The sequence below is a fragment of the Carcharodon carcharias genome, chromosome 21 (assembly GCF_017639515.1).
Source record: "Carcharodon carcharias isolate sCarCar2 chromosome 21, sCarCar2.pri, whole genome shotgun sequence".
NCBI lineage: Eukaryota > Metazoa > Chordata > Chondrichthyes > Lamniformes > Lamnidae > Carcharodon > Carcharodon carcharias.
The window spans coordinates 50,053,077-50,078,290 of record NC_054487.1 but is presented as its reverse complement, the minus strand read 5'-3'; positions in this window follow the sequence as shown (position 1 = coordinate 50,078,290).

Sequence of the window (25,214 nt, the reverse complement as noted above, 5' to 3'; positions counted from 1 at the left end):
AGGGGAAACATCCTTTCTGCTTCTACCCTGTCTAAGAATTTTGGTAAGGAGGTGAGATCTACTGAGTTTTTCCAGCATTTTCTGTTTTTGTTTCAGATTTCCAGCGTCCGCAGTATTTTGCTATTCCCTTAAGAATTTTGTAAGTTTAAATGAGCTTGCCTCTCATGCTTCTAAACTCTAGAGAATACAGGCCCAGTCTTCTTAATCTCTGTTTATAGGACGGGCCTGCCATCCTAGGGATTGGTCTGGTGAACTTCTGCTGCACTCCCTCTATGACAAGTATATCCTTCCTTGGGTAAGGGGACCCAAACTGTACAGAATACTTCAGGTGTGGTCTAACCAAGGTTCTATACAATTGAAGCAAGACATCTTTACTCCTTTACTGAAATCCTCTTGCAATAAAGGCCAACATAACATTTACCTTCCTAATTCCTTGATGCATCTGCATGTTAGCTTTCAGTGGCTTATGAACAAGGACACCCAGGTCCCTTTGGATATAAACACTTCCCAATCTCTCACCATTTAAGAAATACTCTGCACCTGTGTTCTTCCTACCAAAGTGAATAACCTCACACTTATCTACATTATATACCATTCTGCCATGCTCTTGCCCACTCACTAAGCCTGTCCAAATCCCCTTAGAGACTCTTTGCATCATCGTCACAACACACTTCACACCTAGTTTTGTGCCATCCACAAACTTGGAAATATTACATTTGGTCCCCACATTCAAGTCATTTATATAGATTGTGAACAGCTGGGGCCCAAGTACTGATCCTTGTGGTACCCCACCAGTCATAGCCTGCTAACTTGAGAATGACCTGCTTATTCCTACTCTTCATTTTCTGTCTGTTACCAATCCTCAGTCCATGCCAGTACATTATCAGCTATTCCATTTGCTCTACTCTTTTTTTTTTTACTAACCGCATATGTGGGACCATGTAGAAAACCTTCTCAAAATCCAAACACACCCTTTTCTATTCTACTAGTAACATCCTCAAAAAACTGCAACAAGTTTGTCAAATAGGATTTCTCTTTCATAAGTCCATGTTGACTCTGACCAATCAGATCATTATTTTCTAATTGCCCAGTTATCACATCCTTAATAATAGATTCTAGCATTTTCCTTACTCCTCATGTCAGAGCTTGGCCTAAATAGCCAAGTGGTTATGGTACTGGGTTTGTTAATCCCCAAGATCAAGAGTTCAAATCTCACAATGGCAGACAATGTAACTTCATCTGAAACAGATGGAAACGGGTTTGTACTTGAAAGAGTTACTCCTCATGTCAGGCTAACGGGCCTGTACTTCTCCTTCCTTTCTTAAATATTGGGGTTATGTTAGCAACCTTCCAATCTGCAGGCACCAATCCAGAATCTGTAGAATTTTAAAAGATGATCACCAAAGCATTCCACTATCTTGATAGCCACCTCTTTCAACACTCTGGGATGTAAGTCATCAGGTCCTGTGGATGTATTGACTTTCAGCACCATTAGTTTATTCAGTAATACATTTTTATTAATACTAATTTCCTTAAGTTTCTCATTCCTGCTAGTCCCTTGGCACTCCATTGTTTCTGGGAGGTTTATTGTTGCTTCCTCTGTGAAGTCTGACACAACGTAATTATTTAGCTTCTCTGCTGTTTCCCTATTTCCCATTACAAATTCTCCTGTCTCTGCCTGTAATGGACCCACATTTGTCTTCGCTAATTATTTTCCTTTTTAGATACCCATAGAAGATGTACAGTCCATTTTTATGTTTCTTGTTAGTTTACATTCATGTTATATTCTCCTTTTCTTTTTGTTTCTTGGTCCTCCTTTGATGAATTCTAAAATGCTCCCAAACCTCTGGCTTACTATTTTTTTTGGCAACTTTATAAGCCTCTTCCTTTGATCTAATACAAGTTTAACTTGCTTTGGTAGCCATGGCAGGGACAGAGAGTGACGATGGCTCCAGCAGCCAGAGGGCTGCAGGGGACCAGGCACATGCTGAGTCCGGCACTGATGACATGCCTCTGGAGTTATCACCAATGCAGCAGCTGCAGAAAAGGTGGCAGGAAGTGCATTTGCATCTGGCAGGGTTGCATGAGGGAATGGTTCAGTTGCTTTCTGCAATGGAGGAGTCCAGACAGAGAGCATGTGAAGAATCCTCCCTCAGGGCAGAGCATCAGGATTCCTTTAATGAGAGATTGGCGACTCTCATAGAGAAGGGTTTCCACCAAATGGATCAAAGTATGATTGGGTTATGCTCTGACCTGCAAGCCCTCACAGCGGTTCTGGCCACAGGTGGTGTTTTCCATTGTGGGAGATGTTGTGGACACCAAGCACCAGCACTCGGTGCCCATGCATCTGCGGTGAGCAGGGAAGTAGATTTGGACCTCACGTCAGCACAGCAGCTGTTTGCCGTTACTGCAAGCTCCTCTCAGGGCGCTCCGCATGAGGGCAGCAGCTCCTCCGCCCCTCCTCCGCCAGTCAATGTTGCTTCCATTGAGGCTGCGATAACTGGGGAGGTGCCAGTTCTGGTACTGGCCACTCCCTCCCAGGTGGGGCCAACACAGGCTCCATGGGCCAGACGATGCCCACCAAGGTCATCGATGCCAACAGGACAGCAGAGTCAACAGGCTAGCTCACAAGCCACTCCGACCGATGGGGTGGCACCTAGACGTAGCACCCGGAAACGTAAGCATAAGGCACATTAGGCACTCCCCGGGTATGTCACTGGTAATTTTTGTGTTGGCCTTTGAATAGGGACCCATTTTTATAACATTGTCGAATAATCATGTGGGCTTTAATTGTGGACAGAATAAAGTCCACCTTTGTTACCATGGCTGAGGGTCTTTTCATTGTGGTGCTTTTTTCATTTTCACATAATTATCATGAGTGTTAGAGTGGAGATTGATGTTTCTGTACTAAGGCCTTAGTTGCAGCTGATGAGGTGGAAGATGTAGCACCTAAGTGCCATGTGTGGAAGTTCCGGGCAATACTGTTCCTGCTGATCCATGTGTGTGGAGCTAGCTGAAGGTTCTTTGGATTAAAGTGTCCCGGATGTCCCTGCCTCCTTGATATAGTAGCAGGTCAGCGTGCTGCCCCTCATCATCGCCCTGTGCTTCCTCATCCTCTGAGGCACTGCTGGATTCATCATGTGCAGCCTCATCCAGGGCGTCAAGATCTTCATTATCAACTGCATCTCCCCTTTCCAGCGCAAGATTGTGCAGAGTGCAGCATGCTACCACTATCAGAGAGACACGATCTGGGGGATACTGGAGTGCGCCCCCTGAGCGGCCCAGGCAATGGGAGCACATCTTGAGAAGACCGATGGCTCTCTCCACCACAGCCCTTGTGCTGCCATGGCTCCTATTGTATCGCTGCTCAGCTTCTGTCCTTGGATGGCAGAGAGGCATCATGAGCCATCTTCTGAGGGGATAGCCCTTGTCACCCAGCAGCCAACTATCCAGCTGAGCTGGAGCACTGAAGAGCCCCGGCACCTGGGAGTGTCTGAGGATGTAGGTGTCGTGGGAACTGCCTGGGAACCTTGCACAGACTTGTAAAATCTGCATCCTGTGATCGTACATGGATTGGAAGCCCTTCCTGTTGATAAAGGCACCAGGCTCACCCGCTGGCGCCTTGATGGCCACATGTGTGCAGTCTATTGCACCCTGGACATGGGGGAAGCCAGCGTTGGCCGCGAAGCCTCTGGATCACTGTATGGCTTGCCTGGTCACAGTGGAAGTGGATAAAGGTGGATACCAGTCTGAACAGAGCGTCTGTAACCTGCTTGACACAAGTGTGTAAGCTGATTGGGGGACACCGCAAAGATCACCCATTGAGCCCTGGAAGGAGCCAGTGGCATAGAAGTGGAGGGCAACTGTGAGCTTCAGAGCTGCTGGCATGGGGTGTCCTCCCACACTGTTAGGGGAGATCTCAGGGCCAATCATCTGACAGATATAGTTGACTGTCTCCCTTGAGAGTCGGAGCCTCCTTCGGCACTGCACCTCAGTCATATTGAGGTAGCTGCTTCACAGCCTGTATGCCCTGGCAGCAGGATAGTGATGTCGTCTGTGGCCCCTTGCACCTTAGACAACCTCTTGGCCCTGCACCCCTTGTGTCTGCGCCTGGCCTCCCAAAGATGGCTCGCCTGGAGGCTGATTGTCCAGTACTGGCCTCCTCCTGATTCTATCCCTCCCTTCCTCCTCAGAGGAGATGCCTTCAGTGGAGAGGTCAGAACCCATATCCCCAGGCTAAATGGAGGCCTCCGGAAAGCTGCAAGGCCAAAAAAGATTACTGTCTGCAGAATACTTTTACTTTACATAAAAACCTCTTGGACATCGATGAGAACTCCTAACAATCACACAGGTATGTTTTAAACACTTTCATCAATTATAACTTCATCAAAAACATGAACAACCTCTCTGAGTCCACATATCCTGACATTGCAAAAGTTTTCCTAAATAATCTCCTATCCGCCTTCCCGTTGGGCCTGTGCGCCGACCCGAAGTTCGCACGGGCCCCTCAAAATCATACACAATTGGCAAGTTAAGGGGCTTAACGAGCCCTTCAATTAATAGTGGGCAAATTGATGGCGCCCGCCCACCGAAATATCACAATGGCACGCGCTGACCTCGACGTGCGTCATTTTACACGCTGCTGTGTGGGCTACGCCATCCACGTCAGCCGGAAAATCCTGGCCTGGGAATTCCTCCTCCACAGCATTATTGCTCATTAGATTTACCCAGTCTATATGTACATTTAAGACACCAATGATTACTCTATTACCTTTGACATGCACCTCTAATTTCCTGATTTATATTGTGCCTGTCATCACTACTATTTGGTGGCCTAAAAAAACTCCTACCAATGTTTGCTATCCCTTGCTGTTTCTTAGCTCCACCCAACCAGATTCTACACCTTGTTCTTCTGATCTAAGATCATCTCTCACTAATGTACTGATCTCATTCCTTATTATCAGCACTAGCCCACCTCCTTCTCCTTTTTGCCTGCCCTTCCTAAAAGTTGAATATCCTCGGACATTCAGTTCCCAGCCTTGGTTATCCTGCAGCCACCTCTCTGTAATGTCAATGAGATCATACCCGTTTACTTCTATTTGTGCTATCAATTCACCTCTCTTGTTGCAAATGCTGCATGAATTCAGATAGAGTGTCTTTAATTCTGCCTTTTTAACATTATTCTGTATTTTGACTCAATGCGATGCTGGCATTTGTTTCTGCTGCCTTTCACTTTCAATTATTACTTTTCTGTTTCCCATTATAAGCTTCTTCTCCTTTCTGACTTCCCTCTCAGGTTCCCAACCCCCTGGCAAGATAGGTGAAGTGCCTTCCAACAAGTTAGCAATCACCTGTCAAGCAATGATAGCACTCTCTGAGACAAGTAGTGCTGTGAGCAGCAGCTTCTCACCTGGGCATGACTGGAGCTCTTCACTTTCACTTTTTAAAGCCTTCCCAGCTTATCATTTTCACTGAAGAAGCCCTTCCTGTTGTTTACTCACCTCAGTGACCCCATCAAGTTGCTGACAGATCAGAAATAAATGCCCTGGCTGCTAAAGGCAGAATGCCAGGCTAAAAAAACAGTTACATACCGATTATAATATTTAAATTACTTATTTGACAGCTGCACAGGCGTTCCCTGTTTGTTTACAAACCTGTCTGAGTGAAACCCAGAAGTGGGCAGGATGATGTTGGGATCCTGAGCCAACATCACTTTTAGAGGATTTAACTCCATGTAGGCACCAAAGCCCACACCCCCTTGCCTGAAAAAAGTCCATCTGTTGACTGTATTTCTTTCTACATAGATGCTGCCTGACCTGCTGAGTATTTGCAGCATTTTCTGTGTTCCAATGTTCTTCTCACTGGCCTCTCATTCATTACTCAGTTTTTTTCTTAATGTTTATCTAAAACTGTTGCCCATCTTTTCACAAAGTTCCACACACACGTCACCCTTGTGCGCATTAGGGCTGCAATTTTCCAGTTCCTTTGGCGTCGGGCGTCACGAATGCTAATGGGGGACAAATGGCGTGAAACCAGTTTGCGATCATCCGCTTCACCCGTCAATGGTGGCCTGCTTTACCCACCGCCGCAGTCGGCAACCTAATTTCAATACTTTAGCATCTCATTATAAGCCCCACTGGAATCATCCTCACATGCTGGATCATTCAGGCATGTCGGCAGGATTGCACACCGATGTGTTTCACAACTGTACATAAGCCAAGTGCACCTGGTGAGCTGCACTTCGCTCAGGACTTTGAGGTTTGTTTACCTAACTTGCTTCGGTCAGCACTCACAGTCATCAGCGCCAGGCTTCACAGGCAGCACCACATCGCTTTTAGGAGGGCTCACAGGAAGGTCGCTACCTACCAGGCCAGCTGTAAGGTGGGGGTGGCTTTTCAACAGCTGCAGGGCTAGGGCTTGCTTGGTGAAGGGGGAAAAGCATCCTTAAGCAAGGGAAGAGGCTGCAGGTCAAGGGCTGAATTGGGGAAGGGGGGATATCCCAGGGTTTGTGTGTGGACGGAGGTACATGTTGATCTGTGCAAATGGCCTCAAGATGATGAGAGCTAAGGAGGCAGTCTCCAGAGGAGATGAGGCCAGATGGAGATGTGAGGGTGTGTGTGAGAGAGTGAGTGGTGATGTCCCTTCAGCTGGCAGTGAGCGAGATGCCAGTGAATGTGTGATGGCCTTGTGAGTGTGTGTGTGTTTGGAGTGATGAGATGGTCGCCTTACCCTGGCAACATGGATGAGATCATTCATCTGTTTTCTGCACTGGATGGCTGACATCTTGTGTGCAGCATTGGCACTGACCACCTCTGCCACCACCTCCCAAGCTAGAGTGGTGAGACTGATGGGCGTCCTGTGACCAGAGCAGGGGTAGAGGACATTGCGGCAGGCATCCGCAGCGTCCATAAGGCGTCCCAAGGATGCATCACTGATACAGGGGCGGGGCTACACTCTTCTTGGCTTTTGGGGCCACGTCTTCACCAGAGCAGCCCTGGGCTGCAAGCATTGAGAAGTGTGCACGTGGCTGCAGTTTAAATATGGTGCCTTGCATGGGGAAGAGGTGAGGTAACGGTGTGGCGAGCAAATCGGAGGCTATCCACCTGCAAGATGGCGTGTTTCCTGTGGCTGCATAATTAATGAGTTGGGAATGGGATGACATGAAGTGAAAAGCCACCATTGCAGCTGGTGGGTAAAACGTTCTTTTTCCTGCCCACTACTGCACTTAGTGTAAATTTATGACCATTCCCCCCCAGGTCTTAGTCACCTAATTCTTTAAATTTACAATTCTTATCTTTACGCTTAAATCCATCTATGGCCTTATTCCTACCATCGCTGCAACATCCTCTAGCCCTGCAACCTATAAAGCACTCTCCATTTGTCTGATTCTACTTTCTTGTGCATCTGCCCCCCACACCCATCCCCCTTCGCCCTATCATTGGCAGCTGTGCCTTCCTGTGACACACTTTTAAGATCATTCCTTAGGGCCAAATTATGGAAGATAACGGATCGAGAAGTCATTTCCATGTTAATGTAATTTTGGAGCCTCTATGACCCTGTGCTTTGACCACTAAAAGCAACCAGCAAGCAGCAGAGGTCAATCACAAAAAGCAGTCTTGTGTAATCTGTTGACGTGAGTAGGCACAATGTAAGAATTTAGGGTTTCAGCAGTACCAAATATTCCAACAAAATCGTTTGAAAGTATTGTAACAATCTAAAAATGATTAAAAGCTTTTGTCTTATTGACACCTCATTTGAAGGGCTGGCAATCTCAAGAGAGAGAGTGAGAGAAGTAAAACACTGCCAATAAGATAGGGGGTGATATTTTGACATGAAGATTTTTCTTATGCTTAGAACTGCAAATCCACAAAAGCATAATTCTGATTCAACTTTGTTCTTACTTTAAATGAATACAAGACAATGATAATTCTTTCTAAAATAAATGCTGAAAGTTAATCAATAGTGTTAGCATAATTTGTTAAGTCCTTGAAGGAAAATGAATAACAGTCTCCAAATTGTTTGGATTTGAACATGTACCAAACCTACTCAGCTTTCTTTTTAATGACTCAACCATTTTAGAAAGTTCAAACAAGACAATTGCTCCTTTAATGATTTTTATGAAACATTTAAATTGAGTGTTAACTGTATGAATGCCAAAGTGATTTTTTCCAACTTAAAAAATGTTATTCAATTACTACCATTCATACAGTATTATCCTGAGTAATATTCATCTCAGATGAATTGCATTTGTATTGCCTGCAATAATAAGTTTCCTGCTGGCAATATTAGGTTAATGGACAGAGTGCACTTTACAAAATCTTATGCAAAGCAGGGGCATACAAGCTGCATTTGCACTATTCTATTGTGATAATTATTCTGGATCAAATCACTTCTGTGCAAGAAATAGAGCTGAAGCACACAGATACAGTGGTCTACATGCACAGTCTGAATTCTTGAGTTCCTCTCATTACATGACAACTAGTCACAAATAGGTAAATTAATTTATTTTAATGGTTTCAATTTCAAACTTATATACTATTAACCGGGAACTGTGATTCAATTATTCATATTTCAATAATATCAATTGCAGGCACATTTAAAGAGAAATATTTGTCAATGGTTTCTGTATTCATTCAAAATAAAAGTATTACAGTTAAGAAAAGACAGCCAAAGACCACTCTGAGAGTTGAATTAATGCACTATCCTTTTGCCTTTAACACCAGAGTTTGGCTAAGCCTTTAAGTGGAAAATGCCTTCTCTTCTTTGGCTATAAAGGACCTAAGTGAAATGAGTTTAGTCAGTTATACGTCAGCTCTTAACAAAGGATGAATGACACAAAACAATTACTAATGCAATACTGGTTGCAAATTAGAGGCTAGAAGGAGTTCTGGTATGATAGCCAAGTGGTTATGGTATTGGGCTTGTAACCCCAAGATCAAGAGTTTAAATCTCACAATGGCGAACTATGAAACAATGTAACCTCATCTGTATAAACAGATGGAAATGTGTTTGTACTCGAAAGAGGCGAGAAGGGCTTGGTGGAACTCAAAGGATTGGCCGTTTCCCTTTGAGCCTAACCATCTAGCACAAAGACATCTGAATTAAGCGGGAGAGCTGCCCACTTGAGCAAAGTAGGTCTGAAAGTGCTGATGTAGCAATTTTATGGCTCTATTTCTGAGAACAGGGGAGTCCTTCTTTCTGTCCTGGCTAATAGTTATTTCTCAACCAACGTCAGTAAAACAAAAAACAGATTGCTTGATCATTATCTCAGTGCTGTTTGTGGGGGCTTTGATGTGCGCAAATAACTAATTAATTGGTTGCCATGTTTCCCACATTAGAACAGTGACCAAACTTCAGAAGTACTTAATTGATTATAAAGTGCTTTTGGACATCGTGAAAGGCACATGAATCAAATTCCCACTTGATGAATCATCAAATTCCTTAAGAAATAAAAATTTGCCAAGTTATCAACTTAACTCAGCTTAACGTGTTCTATTCTAAATTTCCAAGACTTTCTTTTCCCAAAATATCTGTTAAATAATTATCAGTTATTGTGGGTGGAATCTTCCGATCCTGCCAGCAGTTGGAATTGTGGTGGGTGGAGGCATTTAATTTGACAGGAGGCAAAAAATTTGTTTCCCAACTGTGGGGTGAACTGTTTGAATTTTGTTCTCTCATCTTTCAAGGTGGGTTGAGCTTCCCGATGAACAATGTTGGGGACCCCATTTGCAAGTATTGAAAGGCCACATCTCCAGAATTAAGTTCACCCTCCAAGTTAAGTTCCCCACCAGCAAGAAATTAGAACATTTGCTTTTACAACTGTATATAAGTGGTGTGCACCCGGTAAGCTTCACCTCTTCCATGATTTTGAGGTCAGCATATGCTGCTTTTGCCTTCTTGGGGACTGCTTATAACTTCACTCTTTTCAATGCTGATACAAGAGATGCACCAAGATGCATGGGAGGCAGGCTAAGTGGGGAAGTGTGGAGTGTGCGGGGAAGGGGGGGTGGAGAAGGGAAGCGGGCGAGGGAGACTGTCTGGGGAAGGGTTGGGAGTAAATGTCAGGGGAAGGGGGTGGAAGAGAGTGTCTTAGAGGACAGTGTCGTTGGTGTTGACTTTGGGGTCCTGGGGATGAACTCAGGGCACTGGTGATAGGAGGAAACAGTCAGAGAGAGGAGTGGATGCAGTAGGGTGAAAGGTCCAGGCTAAGAGATTGGTAGTTAAAGGTTTCATGGGGGTGTGTGAGGTTGGGGGGGGGAACATGGAGGGAAGCTGGACAGGTGGCTCAGACAACATCAGGATGAGCATGGGGACAGGAGTCGACTCTAAGGAGAGGGAAGGCATGTGAAGGTGGATTGTATTAGGATCCAGGGTAATGGGGGTGGGGGGGAGGTTCAAGGGTGAGAGGAGAGAAGAATGGTGATATTGGGTGGGTTAAGGGTGATGGGGGGAAGTTGGTGGGCCACAGGGGGAGACTAGAAGGTGATGGAATGAGACTGGAAGATGACACACACCTTTTTTCAAATGTGACCTTGACCACACAGTTAGTCAGTAAGTGCGATCCCTCGCAGTAGAAGGAGGGTATTTTCTGGTGGATGGAGTTCAAGGTGAGCATAAGTGGCAAACTAAAGGGACACCCTAATAATTATGAGGCAAGTGGATGTCAACCATGCTCAATTGTGTTCTCCTCTCCATAGTGAAGCCCATAAGGCAGCGGTTTGCTCCCAACATGGGTCTCATAACATAAAGGTCCCAGCAAGGTCTGGAGCTGCCATTCATTCTGTGCCATTTGCTATCTGCTGCAGTCAGAGGCAGGGATGAAGGGAGGGAGGGAGGTGGATGTGTCTGAAGGCATGGCTGTTGGATGGCAGCCAACTCACAACTCCAAACCTCCATCCTCATGGCTGAATGGTCATGGCTGACAAGGGATCATGTGGTTAGTCTTTCTATGCTGCCAAAGCAATGGTTTCTCTATAGAGTCGCTAGGGTAGTGGAGGCAAGCAGAATAGTGTCAGAGGGAGCCTTCTTGCACCTGGCTCTCATCACCCTGGTCACAGAGCAACGTCTCCATGCGCTGTCATATATGAACGGGAGAAAAAACCATCTCTGGTCCTCCAGGATGTCCTTCACCTGGAAGGGTGGAGTCAGGATGCCATGTCTAGGTGGAGACCAGGTGAAGGGCTTAGCACTGGCCTGCTGGCTTTGAGATGGAGGGAAGCCTGTAATGGACATGCTCACTAAATGTATCACTTCAATTTGTTCACAGATCCACTGAGACATTGATGATGCAGGTTGCAGGCAACCCTGCCTTGATAATGGCTCTCATCCAGATGAGGATGAGGAGGGCCTATCGCAGGTTGGCACAGGGCCAGGAGGAGCAAAGGCCCAAGCAGCAAGAGGCAAGAAGGTCAAGATGCTGGTGAGCAGGGTCCACTGCAACAGTGAGTATTGGCCAGACAATGGGTATGTCACAGGCAGTATTCTTATCTAGAAAAGAGCAAAAAGCAATGCTGGAGGCACCTTCGTATGTCTCAGGATGTGGTTGCTCACATCTTCCAGCTTCTCCTGTACGAGCTGTGGCTGCAAGAACTCTGGAGGAGTAATACAGAGCTCCTGGCCTGGAATGATTGAATGGCTATCTGGGTGCCATCTAAATATGGTGCTAGGACTTTCAAACCCATGAGGTATTGCATTATGGGTGACTTCCTGCCTTCCCGGCAGAAGATTCTCCATGCTCATCATGGATGCATAATTAATAAGCTGAAAAACAGAAGATCATGTGAGTTCAGCTGTCCCGCTGCTCAGCAGAAATCACACCGACTTTCCCGCCCACCATCAAATTTGGGGCAGGATTTTCCGCTAGTGAGCGTAAAAATCAGTGTTTTCCCCGCCAGCTGCAATGGCAGGTTTTCACTTTGTATCACCCGCTTCCTGCCTTATTAATTACACAGGCATGGGAAACACGCTGTATCACTGGCAGGCGTCCTCTGAATCCCCCGCCATGCTGTGACCAGACTGAGGTTGCAGTGCCGGAATTCAAGATCCAAACAGAGTTCGAGAACAGAAACATCAAGCTGGCTGGAGAGGATGGTTATTGTGCCTGCGGTGATAATGAGGTCGGTGGCAAAGACACTTGAGGATTCTGCTCCACATCATCCATCAGTCCACACTACTGTGAGTGCAGTCTCCTATTTTATTCTCTGCTGCCTTGTGCTAATTATCGCTACTTCCTTTCATAGGCACCGCTGCCAAGCACCCAACGCCAGCCAGGCCCTCAGCTCCAGGCCCAAGGACATCTCAAATAAGGAACCAGCCTTGAAGACCTGTCACAATGCTTATGCATACCCTCACACCTCAGTGGGGTCTAGATCTAGAGCAGGCTTGGGTTCACAATCTAGTGAGCACAGCACACAATCTGGTCCACATCAGGTGGAGGCAGGGACATCCGAGGTCGCCGGCATTTGGAGGACCACTGAAGGCCACGATTCAGCTGAGTCTGAGTCAGATGACGAGCCTCTGGACTCAGTACTAAATCAGTTACTGGAGTTGCAAAGGCAAGCACAGGAACATCAGGAAGGAATGTCAGCTGCATTCCTCTGGTTGCAACGGAGGATGGAGAGTCCATCCACGTTGAGTCCGAGGTGCTTGCACTGCTATTCCAATCACTGAGGTCAACACTGGTAGAATGGTGGCCACTATGCAGACCTTGGTCCAGGACATCAGAGCTGCGCTGCAGCAGGAGCTGCACTTCATTGGTGTAGGAATTGGTGGCATCCATCAGTGTGAACGCAAGAGGGATGTGTGTCACCTCGATCTCACTCCAGATGCCCCTTCCCCTCGAGGGGTCAACCAAGAGCCCTCGGGCACTCATAGGGATGGAGACCAGTAGCTGGAACCGCGGGGCCATCCACCCAGTTGGCTCCAGGAGTGTCTGCCTAATCCCAATCCCTTCTTCCTGTGACCCCATCACCTTCAGCTCCACAGGCCAAGGAGGGTGCACTTGCCCCACAGCAGGAGACCCAAAGCAGATCTCCAGGTCTCTGCCCTCCAGAGGGCACCTGCCAAAGTCATCACAGACAGCAGGGTATAACAATCACAAATTAGGGATGCAGTCCTATGCGCCCCTCACCCGAGCACTCACTGAAATCACTAATGCTAATTCCAAATGGTCATTTCTGGCAGGCAAAAGAGGCTTTGAGAAGGATCTGGAAGTGCACAAACATACAGGCTATACAAATATCTCCATCCTCAATATTGGAGGAGCCCAGCACATTAGTGCAAAAGATAAGGCTGAAGCATTTGCAACAATCTTCAGCCAGAAGTGCCGAGTGGATGATCCATCTCAGCCTCATCCGGAGGACCCCAGCATCATAGATGCCAGTCTTCAGTCAATTCAATTCATTCCGCGTAACATCAAGAAATGGTTGAAGGCCTTGGATACTGAAAAGGCTATGGGCCCTAACAATATTCCAGCAATAGTACTGAAGACTTGTGCTCCAGAACTTGCTGCACCCCTAGCCAAGCTGTTTCAGTACAACTACAACACTGGCAACTACCTGGCAATGTGAAAAATTGCCCAGGTGTCTCCTGTACACAAAAAGCAGGACAAATCCAACCTGGCCAATTACAGTCTACTCTCGATCATCAGTAAAGTGATAGAAGGGGTCATCAACAGTGCTATCAAAAGGCATTTGCTTAACAACAGCCTGCTTACTGATGCTCAGTTTGGGGTCACTCAGCTTCTGACCTCATTGGTTGATGCAAACATGGACAAAAGAGCTGAACTCCCGAGGGGAGATGAGAGTAACTGCCCTTGACATCTAGGCAGCATTTGAAGGAGTGTGGCATCAAGGAGCCCTAGCAAAACTGGAGTCAATGGGAATCAAGGAAAAACTCTCCAATGGTGGAATCATACCTAGTACAAAGGAAGAAAGTTGTGGTTGTTGGAGGTCAATCATCTCAGTTCCAGGACATAGCTACAGGAGTTCCTCAGGGTAGTGTCCTAGGCCCAGCCACCTTCAGCTGCTTCATCAATGACGCTCCTTCCATTGTAAGGTCAGAAGTGGGGATGTTCGCTGATGATTGCGCAATGTTCAGCACCATTCGTGACTCCTCAGATACCATCCAGAAGGACAAGTGCAGCAGAAAGATGGGAACACCACCACCCACAAGTTCCCCTCCAAGTCACTCACCACCCTGACTTGGAAATATATTGCTGTTCCTTCACAGTCGCTGTGTCAAAGTCCTGGAACTCCCTTCCTAACAGCACTGTGGGTGTATCTACACCACAGGGACTGCTCCGGTTCAAGAAGGCAGCTCACCACCACCTTCTCGAGGGCAATTAGGAATGGGCAACAAATACTAGACTAGCCAGCGATGCTCACATCCCATGAATGAATAAAAAAAAGGTTGTTTTGGATAGCTAGTCTAGACTCTTGATTTTCATTTCTTCATATATTTACTTGGAAATGTAATGCTTTTCCAAGTTTTCTTCCAAATGCCCAACCATTTTCTTCAGTTGCTTTCTTGTACCTCTGGGATACCTCAATTTTTTTTTTATTCAGGTCCTGAACAGCTTGGTTCATTGACAACTTTAGTGTCTCATGTGTTTGCAAAGGTATAAACTCAACTTGAGTCTTGAGTTTCAAATCTTTAAATTCAGTTGTGATATCTTGTTGGGATTTCCTAAAGAATATATTTTTCAGATTTCCAGAAAGTTCCCTGCCTCTCTGATGCCCTTGCGTGGTTTACTCAAGTATTATCTTTTGGCGTTTTACTGGGGGTTTTCTTTTTAAGCTCTGTGTGCGGCACAACTTGGAGATTTAAAAACTTGCCAAAGGTTTTTAATATCTCATCAAAGCAGGCTTAGGATTCCTCAATGCCTTGCTTTAGGATTATTTCACCCACAAATATACCAAACAAGTATAAAAATGTATTAACTTAGACTTCTTCTGATTTCTTGCTTAATCCTGAGGTAATCCTATAATCTAAAAATTTTCTTCTCCATGACACCCAATTTTGGGCCTGGTTTAGCTCTTGCATGAGTTCAAATTGGCCTGGTAGTTTCAATTTACTATCCATGGCTGTTTTTCATAACAGCTGAGTACCACTTTAATTTTCTTTCCTTCAAGATGGCTCCACAACTGCCAGTTTTTTTCTTCTCTTTGTTTTTCCCATACCTATCGGATCTTGGCAGGCTCCTGTTGCGCTGAAGGGGCTGTTTTTAAAAAAATGAATAACCCTGCAGGAAACATTCAAAACAAGTCGCTTGGGTCAGCTACTTGCGTTTTTTAAGCCTGGGAATCAAATGGAAGGCAATTTTAAGCTCTGCCTGCTGTTTTAAAAACATTCTTTATCGTTCAGTCGAACTCAACTACCATGGGCAGAATTTTGCCCCTGTCGGGTGGGCTCGGCAGGGGCGGTCAGGAAGCCGACCGCCACCCTGATCGAGGCCGGAAGGCGATTTCATTCTGGCAGACCAATTAAGGCCTGCCCAGCATGAAACGTGAGCGGCAGCACTCAATGCTGCCTCTGTGGGCAGGGAGAGGAGGGCGAACACAAACTTCACGCATACGTGCAAGTACACACTTGATAATCTCTCTGAGGCACAGAGCTGCCTCAGGGAGAGGAAGAATTTTTTAAAAAAAGAAATTAAAAATGTTATAAAACTTTGTCATGTGAGCAGGGACATGTTATTAATTAAGTTTTAAAATTTTTATTTGCTTTAGCATACCTCATAAGGTTGGACAGGCAACAAAAAATTTAACTGAATTGATTCTATAATGGCCTTAACAGGCCTTTAAAATGTTGGCGGGCATGCTGCTGATTCCTGCGTGCGCCCGTTGACTGAACTATCGTGCAACTACACATTGATTTTGCGATGCTCGCTCGACATCAACGTGCATCATTTCATGCTATAGCAGGTCGGGTGCGTGCCTGCCCGCTGAGGTAAAAATCCTGCCCAATGTATTATGGTGTCAACTGTGGACCCGTTGCTGCAGCTTTCACTCAGCTGCGTTCTGGGATGCTAGTGCTAATTCTGATTGCTGCCTTTTTTAAAAGGTCAATTTTGCCTCTTACTGTTTTTTGCTCACCCTTTTTGTGATTTGGCCAGGTCCCTTAACTCTGCCTTCACTCAGGTCTGGCAATGGAACTTTTTTAGGTTATCTCCAGCTGTTTCTCCTACTTAAGCGTGCTTCTCACAGGTCAGACTGCAGTTTCCTTACTTTTTCATGCTTTCGGGATTTCGGGGTTCATCCTTCACTGCCACAATTTTGTAAGGTTGTTTGGTGTCTCATGGAGAGGTCTGGAGGCTTGTATGATTGAATATTAAGTGTTTATTAACAACTCATAACTATATACGTCTACAAAGTATGGCTTTGCATGGGTGCTGGCTCCTTCGAGACTCTATTACACACAGGCTACCATCATGTGACTCTCTACGTCATATCATGGACAATACTGTTCTCCAGTCCCATAATAACCCTTGCTCTGCCCAAACACCTTTACACTATACACCTAGTTGCAGTTTAACCTTCGGTTAGATCTTATCTTCAGAGATGTGGCATTGCGGATCATCAATCTTAATTACGCACACACATGGAAGCATTGTGGAAGTATAGCAGCCTGGTTGAAAAATAAAACATTTAATTTGTTTATAAGACTAAGGGTTTGCACAAAATGCAGTAGTGGACAGGTAAAAAGTTGTTTTACCTGCTGGCCGCAACGGTGGGTTTTTGCGCCATATCGTCCCATTCCCGCCTCATTAATTATGCAGCCACAGGAATCATGCTGTCTTGCTGGCGGCAGCCTCCAATTTGCCTGCCATACCTCGCCACTTCCTCATGCAGGGAAGTATTTAAACTGCAACCGCGCGCACACTTCTCAATACTTAAAGACCAGGACTGCTCCAGTAAAGTCATGGCCCCAAAAGCCGAGAAGAGTGCAGTCCCCCAATTCAGTAACACATCCCTGGAACGCATTCCGGTCACCGTGGAGGAGCCCACCGTAATGTCTTCCACCCCTGCTCTGGCTGCAGGAGGCCCATCAGTCTCACCACTCTGGCTTGGGAGGTGGTGGCAGAGCTGGTCAATGCCAAAGCTGCACAAAATAGGTCGGCTGTCCAGTGCAGAAAACAGATGAGTGATCTCATCCGTGCCCCCAGGATAAGGCAACCATCTTATCACTCTAAACTCACACGCTCACAAGGCTATAACACATTCACTGGCATCTCACTCACTGCCAGCTCAAGGAACATTACCAAGGGACTCTCTTTCACACAAGTCCTCACATCTCCATCTGTCCTCATCTCCTCTGGAGACTGACTTCTCAACCCGCACCATCTTGAGGCCACTTGCACAGATCAACATGTACCCCCACACACACCCTGGGATAACACCCCCTTGCACAGTACAGCCCTCACCTGGCAGCCTCTCCTCTTGCCTGAGGCCACTTTTCCCCCTTTGCCAAGCAACCCTGCAGTCATTAAAAAATCTACCCCACCTTATGGCTGGTTGGGTAGGTAATGACCTGCCCATGAGCCCCCCCTAAAAGTGATGTGGTGCTTCCTGTGAAGCCTGGTGCTGATGACCATGAGTGCTGCCCGAAACAAAGCAGGCAGACAAACCTCGAAGTCCCGAGCGAAGTGCAACTCGCCAGGTGCACGTCGCTTATGTACAGTTATGAAACACGTCAATGTGCAATCACGCCGGATGTGTCCGGATGATCCAGCGTTGGGGGGATGATTCTGGTGAGCGGGGCTTATAATCATATGCTAAGATTTTGAAATTAGGTTCCCGATGTGTGGCGATGGGAAACATAACCTGCCGTTGACAGTCAGAACGGACAATTGCAAACTAGTTTCACAACAGCGAGAAACCAATTTTTAGCCTTTCCGCCATATTGCACCACGCTCCCCCCACCCCCCACCCTGCCTGCCATGACACGATACCAACAAGGACGGAAAATTCCAGTCTAAGTGTCAAGAGTTAGTATTTCATATAAGTTCACAGAGGAGATTGGCTGTAATAGATGCCCTCTTTATGAAATTAAAAGAGCATTTATTCAGTGATTAATTCTCAATTCCGTATTCATGAAGTTGCCAAAACAATCAGTGACCACTTACATTACTATTAACTATTTTATTGGTTATTGGTCCATTTCATGATTCAGAGCCAGAATAAGTTAGCGTCACCAAACCCAATGTACAATGAGACCATCCACCTTTCTTCCTGGAATTAAGGTGGAATGTAAACCTTATAAATGCATAGTGATATTCAAATATGTGCAACTGTCTAAGGCTGTAGTTGTAATGCTACCAATCTTTAATCTGTATATCCTGTCTGTAACATACAGTTAGCAGCCCCGAAGTGTACTGCAAACCGACTTCAGTCTGATTGGCACTGAGATGCAATAACAACAAATTTACAGTCCCCTGACAGCTAAATGTGAGGAGTGGAGAGCCATTGAAGAAGTTCCATACGAAGCTTTAAAAATTCAAATGGATTCAATGGAGCACCCAGGCACTTTTAAAATGTAGCTTTTATACTGGGCTGAAGTTATGTTCCAGCTGGTATAAATTTGAAGTACTGTGAAATAGCCCTTTGAAGGGTCTTTACTTCACTTGACTTGAATGACCCAAGGGTTAAATTTGAATTTAACACCCAAGCTACATGAATTATGTCAGAACTGAGAGGTTTTTAAAAATTCTTTCATGGGATGTGAGCAATGCTAATGAGGCAAGCATTTATTGCCTATCTTGAATTGCCCTTGGGAAGGTAGTAGCAAACTGCCTTCTTGAACCACTGCAGTCCATATGGTACAACCAGATTGCTGTTTGGGAGGAAGTTCCAGGATTTTGACCCAACGACAGAGAAGGAGCAGTGATATATTTCCAAGTCAGGGGGGTGTACAACTTGGAGGGGAACCTACAGGTTCTCATGTGACTGCTACCCTCATTCTTCTAGCTGAACAAGATCACGGGTTTGGAAAGTACTGTCAAAAGAGCCTTGGTGAGTTACTGTAGTTCTTGTGGATGGTACACACTACTGCCACTATGTACTAGTGGTGGATGGGGTGCCGATCAAGCAGGCTGCTTTGTCCAGGAAAGTGTTGAGTGTTGTTGGTGCTGCACTCATCCAGGCTATCAGGAAGGACTGATCTGGCTGGGGGTCTTTTCCTTATACAAGAGGAAGCTCAGGAGTAACACAATGGAAGTCTTTAAAATTCTGAAAGAATTTGATAGGGTAAGATGTAAAAAAATGTTTTCATCTGCAGAACAGTTTAAAACTAAGGGTCTTAAAGAGTCACTAATAAAAGTCAGCAGGGAATTTATCCAGGGAGTGGTGAGAATGTGGAACTCTCCACAGGGAGCAGTTAAGACAAATAACATTGATGCATTTAAGGGCAAGTTATACAAACACATTAGGAAGAAAGGAGTAGAAGGATATGTTGGTGGAGTTAAATGGAATAGGGCGAGATGAAGTAGAGTGGGAGGAGGCTCGTGTGGAGCATAAACACTGGCATAGACCACTGGGGTCAAATGGCCTGCTTCTGTGCTGTATATTATATGAAATCTTCATCTGTGCACCTAGAATTGCTTTACATCAATGCAAAAGGCCAGAAAAATTGTTCACAAATACCTTCAGTACATTCAACATAAATACCTGTAAACCTTAATGCTTTCATCAAACTCAAAATAGTTGGTCACAGATTTATAGTGACCCAAGGCACTCTTGCTTGCTTGGTATGACCCTAAGTTGACCTAGCCCAAGAAAAGTATTATTTTTTAAACTTTAATGAAATGAATTCTAAAGTATAACCACTGTTGGCAATCCATAAAATTTGTAACAGATGCAGTCTAATTATTAGGTCTCTGCAACTCCAGAGGTAAAATGTATTGTTCAGTTGTTCCATTTGAGTAGAAGTAATCTATTAGTGAACAAAGCGATCCAGCAAACCAACAGATTGGTTCATCATAATGTCTTAAAATTACTTCCTGTGTTTAGGGCCACTTGACATTTGGTGCATTGAGAAGGAGGTAGCACATTCAGATGTTCAAGAGTTGTTTAAAGAGAGAACTGTAGCATTGAAGATAAGGCAGTGCATCTTTTAAGGTACTATGTCACTGTTACAAAAATCCCAGTGTGAATTAGCTGGGGGAGGAAAGGTGTGAGGGTGGAGGTGGTAAATTGAGGGGAAGACTTGATTGGAACATATCAGTGGTCAGAACAATATGAACAAAATGCTGGAAATATTCAGCAGTTCAGGCAGCATATGTGGAGAGAGAAACATATCAACAACGCTGTTCATCAATAATTCAACGTTTGCCAATTACAGCTCCTCCAGGCCCATCTTTTCTACCTTTACTTGTCCTATTAACACCATCTTTTGCCTTGCAGTATTATCCCTTTTTGCCTTTAAATCACTTGTGTGTTCCACCTTTGTTCTTTCCTCCTGCTTCTGTGTTTGCTCAAAATTTGTTACATCTGTAACATTTTCTAAGAAAAGGTTAACTGTTCTTCCTCTCTGTACAGATGCTGCCTGGCCTGCTAAGTATTTCCAGCATTATCGGTTTATATTTTAGGTTTCCAGCATCTGCAGAATTTTGCCTTTTATATTAATGATCAAGAAGAGGTTGAAGGACAAAAAGGGCAAAACTATAATGCATTGAGGAGTATATTTTCCATCTTTAACCATTCCTTAAATCAGGTTGCAATAGAAGGGATGGTGGTTTCCTCTATCTAATCTCTATCTGTGCACCTAAACAAATTTATTTGGCTGACCTCAGCCAAGCTCCCTGGGTGCAGAAGTCTGCAGCACAAAAATGATCATCGCTGAAAACTAACTAGCTATGGTCTGAGGTCATAACGCTACAAGGAAATATGATTCAAGAAATGGAATTATTATACAGAAGGACTTCTTTAATAACTCAAGTTAAGACAATTGGAACAATAGGGAGAGCTGTCAACGGCACCTGAATTGTGCTAAACCTGGCCTGGAAGGCTTTGATCCAGACATCCCTTCTCCCACTATTGTCATCATTCCTAAAATGAGACAATTAGTTTAAAAAACACTCATACCTAGGTATAAAATAATGCCACTGGCCGCTCAAACATTTCATAAATGTAGGATTAAGTAGCAAGATTCACAAAATTGGAAGATATGCTTCAGAGATAGGGTTCTTATTAGAAATAATACAAAACATTTAAATAAACCATGTACCTTATTTAAGTTATTTACCACACAGAGAAATGTTGACACACAGATCAGAAAATCTAATACAGTTAACATTGTACCGTTTTATTTGAAAGCCAGTATTTGTACTGCAGTTTAAGCTCACAAAAATTTGCTCTTTCTATCTAAATGAACTATAATGGTGAATTTGATCAATGACAAGTTTGATGATTAAGCAGCAGAAATAGGAGCAGGAGTAAATAGGAGATCATGGCTGATCTTCTACCTAAACTCCACTTTCCTGACCTGTCCCCATATCCCTGGATTCCCCTGGAGAACTAAAATCTATCGATTTCATTGAGCATTCACAACGCACTGGGGTAGAAAATTCATAACCTCCTGAGTAAAGTAATTTCTCATCATCTCAGTCCTAAATAATAATAAATTAAACAATTCAATTATTCTGAGGCTGTGCCCCAGTGTTCTAGATTCTCAATGTCTAGCCTGTCAAGTCCTTTCAGAATTTTATGTTTCAATGAAATCATCTCCTATTGTTCCAAACCTCAGAGGGTATAGACGCAACTTACTCAGAATCTTAGCCTAGAACCCAGTCTAGTGAACCTTTGCTATGCTACCTCCAATGCAAATGTATCCTTCCTTAGCTATGGAGTCCAAGACTGCACACAGTACTCCAGGTGCGATCTCACCAAAGCCCTGTACAATTGTAGCAAGACTTCCTTATTCATGTACTCCAATCCCCTTGCAGTAAAGTCCAACATGTCATTTTCCTTCCTAATCATGAAACATATTTTTCAGCATGTAAAATTTATTGCAGCAATAGAAAGAAAAATAAAATGTGCCCTTTGTAATATGAAGAAGAAATTTCTCTGAAATAAACTAAATGGCTGGATTCAACAGTACATTACAGTAATCCAATTTTTTTAAAGTAGTCCCAGTCATTTTTGTCCTCTTTGTATAGGACTCTCCAAATCACCTCTTATTGCCACACTAAAAAAAGTAGGCAGACAAGCTGCATTAAAATTTCTAATTATAACAATGATGATAACTCACTACAATTAATGGGTTTCTGTTCATACCATAATCGTCCACTGTGTTCAGGCCTCAGCTAATGCTGTTCTGTAAGGAGGTATGATTTTCCTCTGGGGCAGCTTTTTCCCGTTGTTGTGCGGGGGTGGGCCCTTGATGTCCGCGTATAAATTGACACACGGTGACGTCAGGTGAATGTCCCGACGTCACTGCGGACCATCGTGATATTTCACTGGGTGGGCACGCGGTGATGCCCGAAGTCTGCCCGCCATTAATTAACGGGCCACTTAAGGCCCTTGAGTGTTCAATCAATGCCGATTTTCCAGCAGCCGTGTGAGCTTCAGGTTGGCGCACAGGCGCAACAGGCAAGCGGGTAGGACACATTTGTATTAGTCTCATCCACGGGCGGGATAAGAGGGTTCGCTGGGGTCGTGAATGTGCAGTGTCAAGTATTTATTTTTGAAAGTTTGTCAAACTTGTCTGTGATCTGCAGTACTTCAAAACGCCTACCAGCTGCTTTTCCTGGACTCACAACCTTCAGGTCACCACTCTGCAGTGAGGAATCTTTTCTGGGCCTGCAGGTTTCAGGAAGCCTTTCCATAGCCTGGGTATGGGAGCTGAACTGTCCACTGGAGGCAGCTCCTCTGAGGAGGAAGAGAGGGCTAGAAGGGGGAAGAGGCCAGGAATGCACATTCAGCCTCCAGGGCAGCCACCTTGGGGAGGACAGGCGCGGGCGTAAGGGGCGCTGGGCCAACAGGAAGTCCAAGGCGGAAGAGGCTGCAGAAGACACCACTATCCTGCTGCCAGGGTTTACAGGCGGTGAAGCAGCTACCTCAATATGTCTGAGGTGCAGTGCCGAAGGAGGCTCTGTCTCTCAAGGGAGACAGTCAACTATATCTGTCAGATGATTGGGCCTGAGATCTCCCCTAACTGTGTGGGTGGGCACCCCATGCTAGTGGCATTGAAGATCACAGCTGCCCTCAACTTCTATGCCTCAGGCTCCTTCTAGGGCTCGGTGGGTGATTTTTGCGGTGTCTCCCAATCAGCTGTCCATACTTCTGTCAAGCAGGTTACAGAAACTCTGTTCAGGCGTGCATTGAACTTCATTCACTGCCACTGGGACCAGGCAAGCCAGACATAGCGAGGCAGAGGCTTCGCGGCCATTGCTGGCTTCCCCCGTGTCCAGGGTGCAATAGACTGTACACATGTGGCCATCAAGGTGCCAGCAGGTGAGCCTGGTGCCTTCGTCAACAGGAAGGGCTTCCACTCCATGAACGGGCAGATAGTGTGTGACCACAGGATGCAGATTCTACAAGTCTGTGCAAGGTACCCAGGCAGCTCCCACTACGGCTACACCCTCAGGCACTCCCAGGTGCCAGGGCTCTTCAGTGCTCCAGCCCGGCTTGATGGATGGCTGCTGGGTGACAAGGGCTATCCCCTCAGAAGGTGGCTCATGACGCCTCTCCGCCATCCAAGAACAGAGGCTGGGCAGCGGTACAATAGGAGCCACGCCTCCACAAGGGTGGAGAGAGCCATTGGTCTTCTCAAGATACGCTTCCAATGCCGGGACTGCTCAGGGGGTGCACTCCAGTACCCCCTAGATCGTGTCTCGATGATAGTGGTTGCATGCTGCGCTCTGCTCAAGCTTCACCAAGTCGCGGGAGCTCACCACCTCCACCACCTCCTCCCAGGCATGTTTTGTAATGTGGAGGGGCCTCCTCCTCCGTTCCTGGGGTACCAGCACCTCCCGCCGTGCTGCCACCTCTTCAAGAAGCGCAGTAAGGCATTCATCTGAAAAATGAAGGGCACAATGACCCCTCACCCTACCCTCTGGCCTGGCCTGTCCCCCCGCCCTACCCTCCAGACTGGCCTGCTCACCAGAAGCCCTCTGCTGTGGCCTAGCATTTGTCATTGTGAGAAGCCTGGAAAAGGCCGCCAGGCCTTCATTTAAACAGGCTGCCAGATAGCCATTGGACCCAGCAGTCCGTGCACGCCCGCTATCCTGGGGAGTCAAGAAATATGCTGGCCTTAATTGGCCTGTCCACATAAAATGGTGGCACGGACCCAATCATGGGCGGCGATTGGTTCCGCGCCTGCCTGCACCGGCTCCCACTCCACCCCCCTTGCCAACCGGAAAACTCAGGCCCTGATTTTCTTTTCATATGCTTATCTGTACTCTAAGCACTGCCCTGAAAGCCTGGCACGCATCACCTTCAACAGCATAACATTTAGTCATCACTGTTCTACACGTTGGAATTCTTTTCATCATCTCTCCCCACCCTCAAATGGAGATCCTTGAAAGCTAACTTTTCAAGAGAACTATGGCCAACTCCCCAAACTCTTCTGCTCCTGCTTGATGTTGATAGCTCCCGCTCTTCGTGAAGTGCCTTTCGATGGTTCACAGCTTCAAGGTCATTATTAACAGTGTACGTTGGTGCAGTTGATCATGATTGAAATGTCAGGAGTGTAAAATCACGTCATATGAATGCATGGGCCAAGGCATTAAAGCATGCACACACTATATTGCTGATGAACTACCTATTTTTGGAGTTATAAAATCAATTTACGAACTACATAACAATATTTGTGATTCTATTTAATTTTGTGATGCACATTAAGCCACTTCACAAGTTGCTTTTCCTGTACATAAGCATTTTCTAACATTGGTTCACATGAAGGCATGCTAACGAGGCAATTTTTTGCAGTTCACCACTCTTAAAAAAATATTTGCCTATTATCCTTGTAGGAATCAAGGCTTTGAAATCAGCAAAGGAAGTGGAAAATGAAATGAGGCCAAAAGGTACAAAATAGCTTCTGTTGCAGTGCAAACTTGTGAAACTAGATGCCTCTGTGTAAATTGTTCTAATTAGTCCAGTATGTGATATGGTTTAAGCTATGTAAAAATTACAGGAAAACATTGTTCCACATCCTTATATTCAGAGTCACATTTGGAGATCGTTTTTTGCCTTTACAGTCTCTGGAGCCTGTCACTA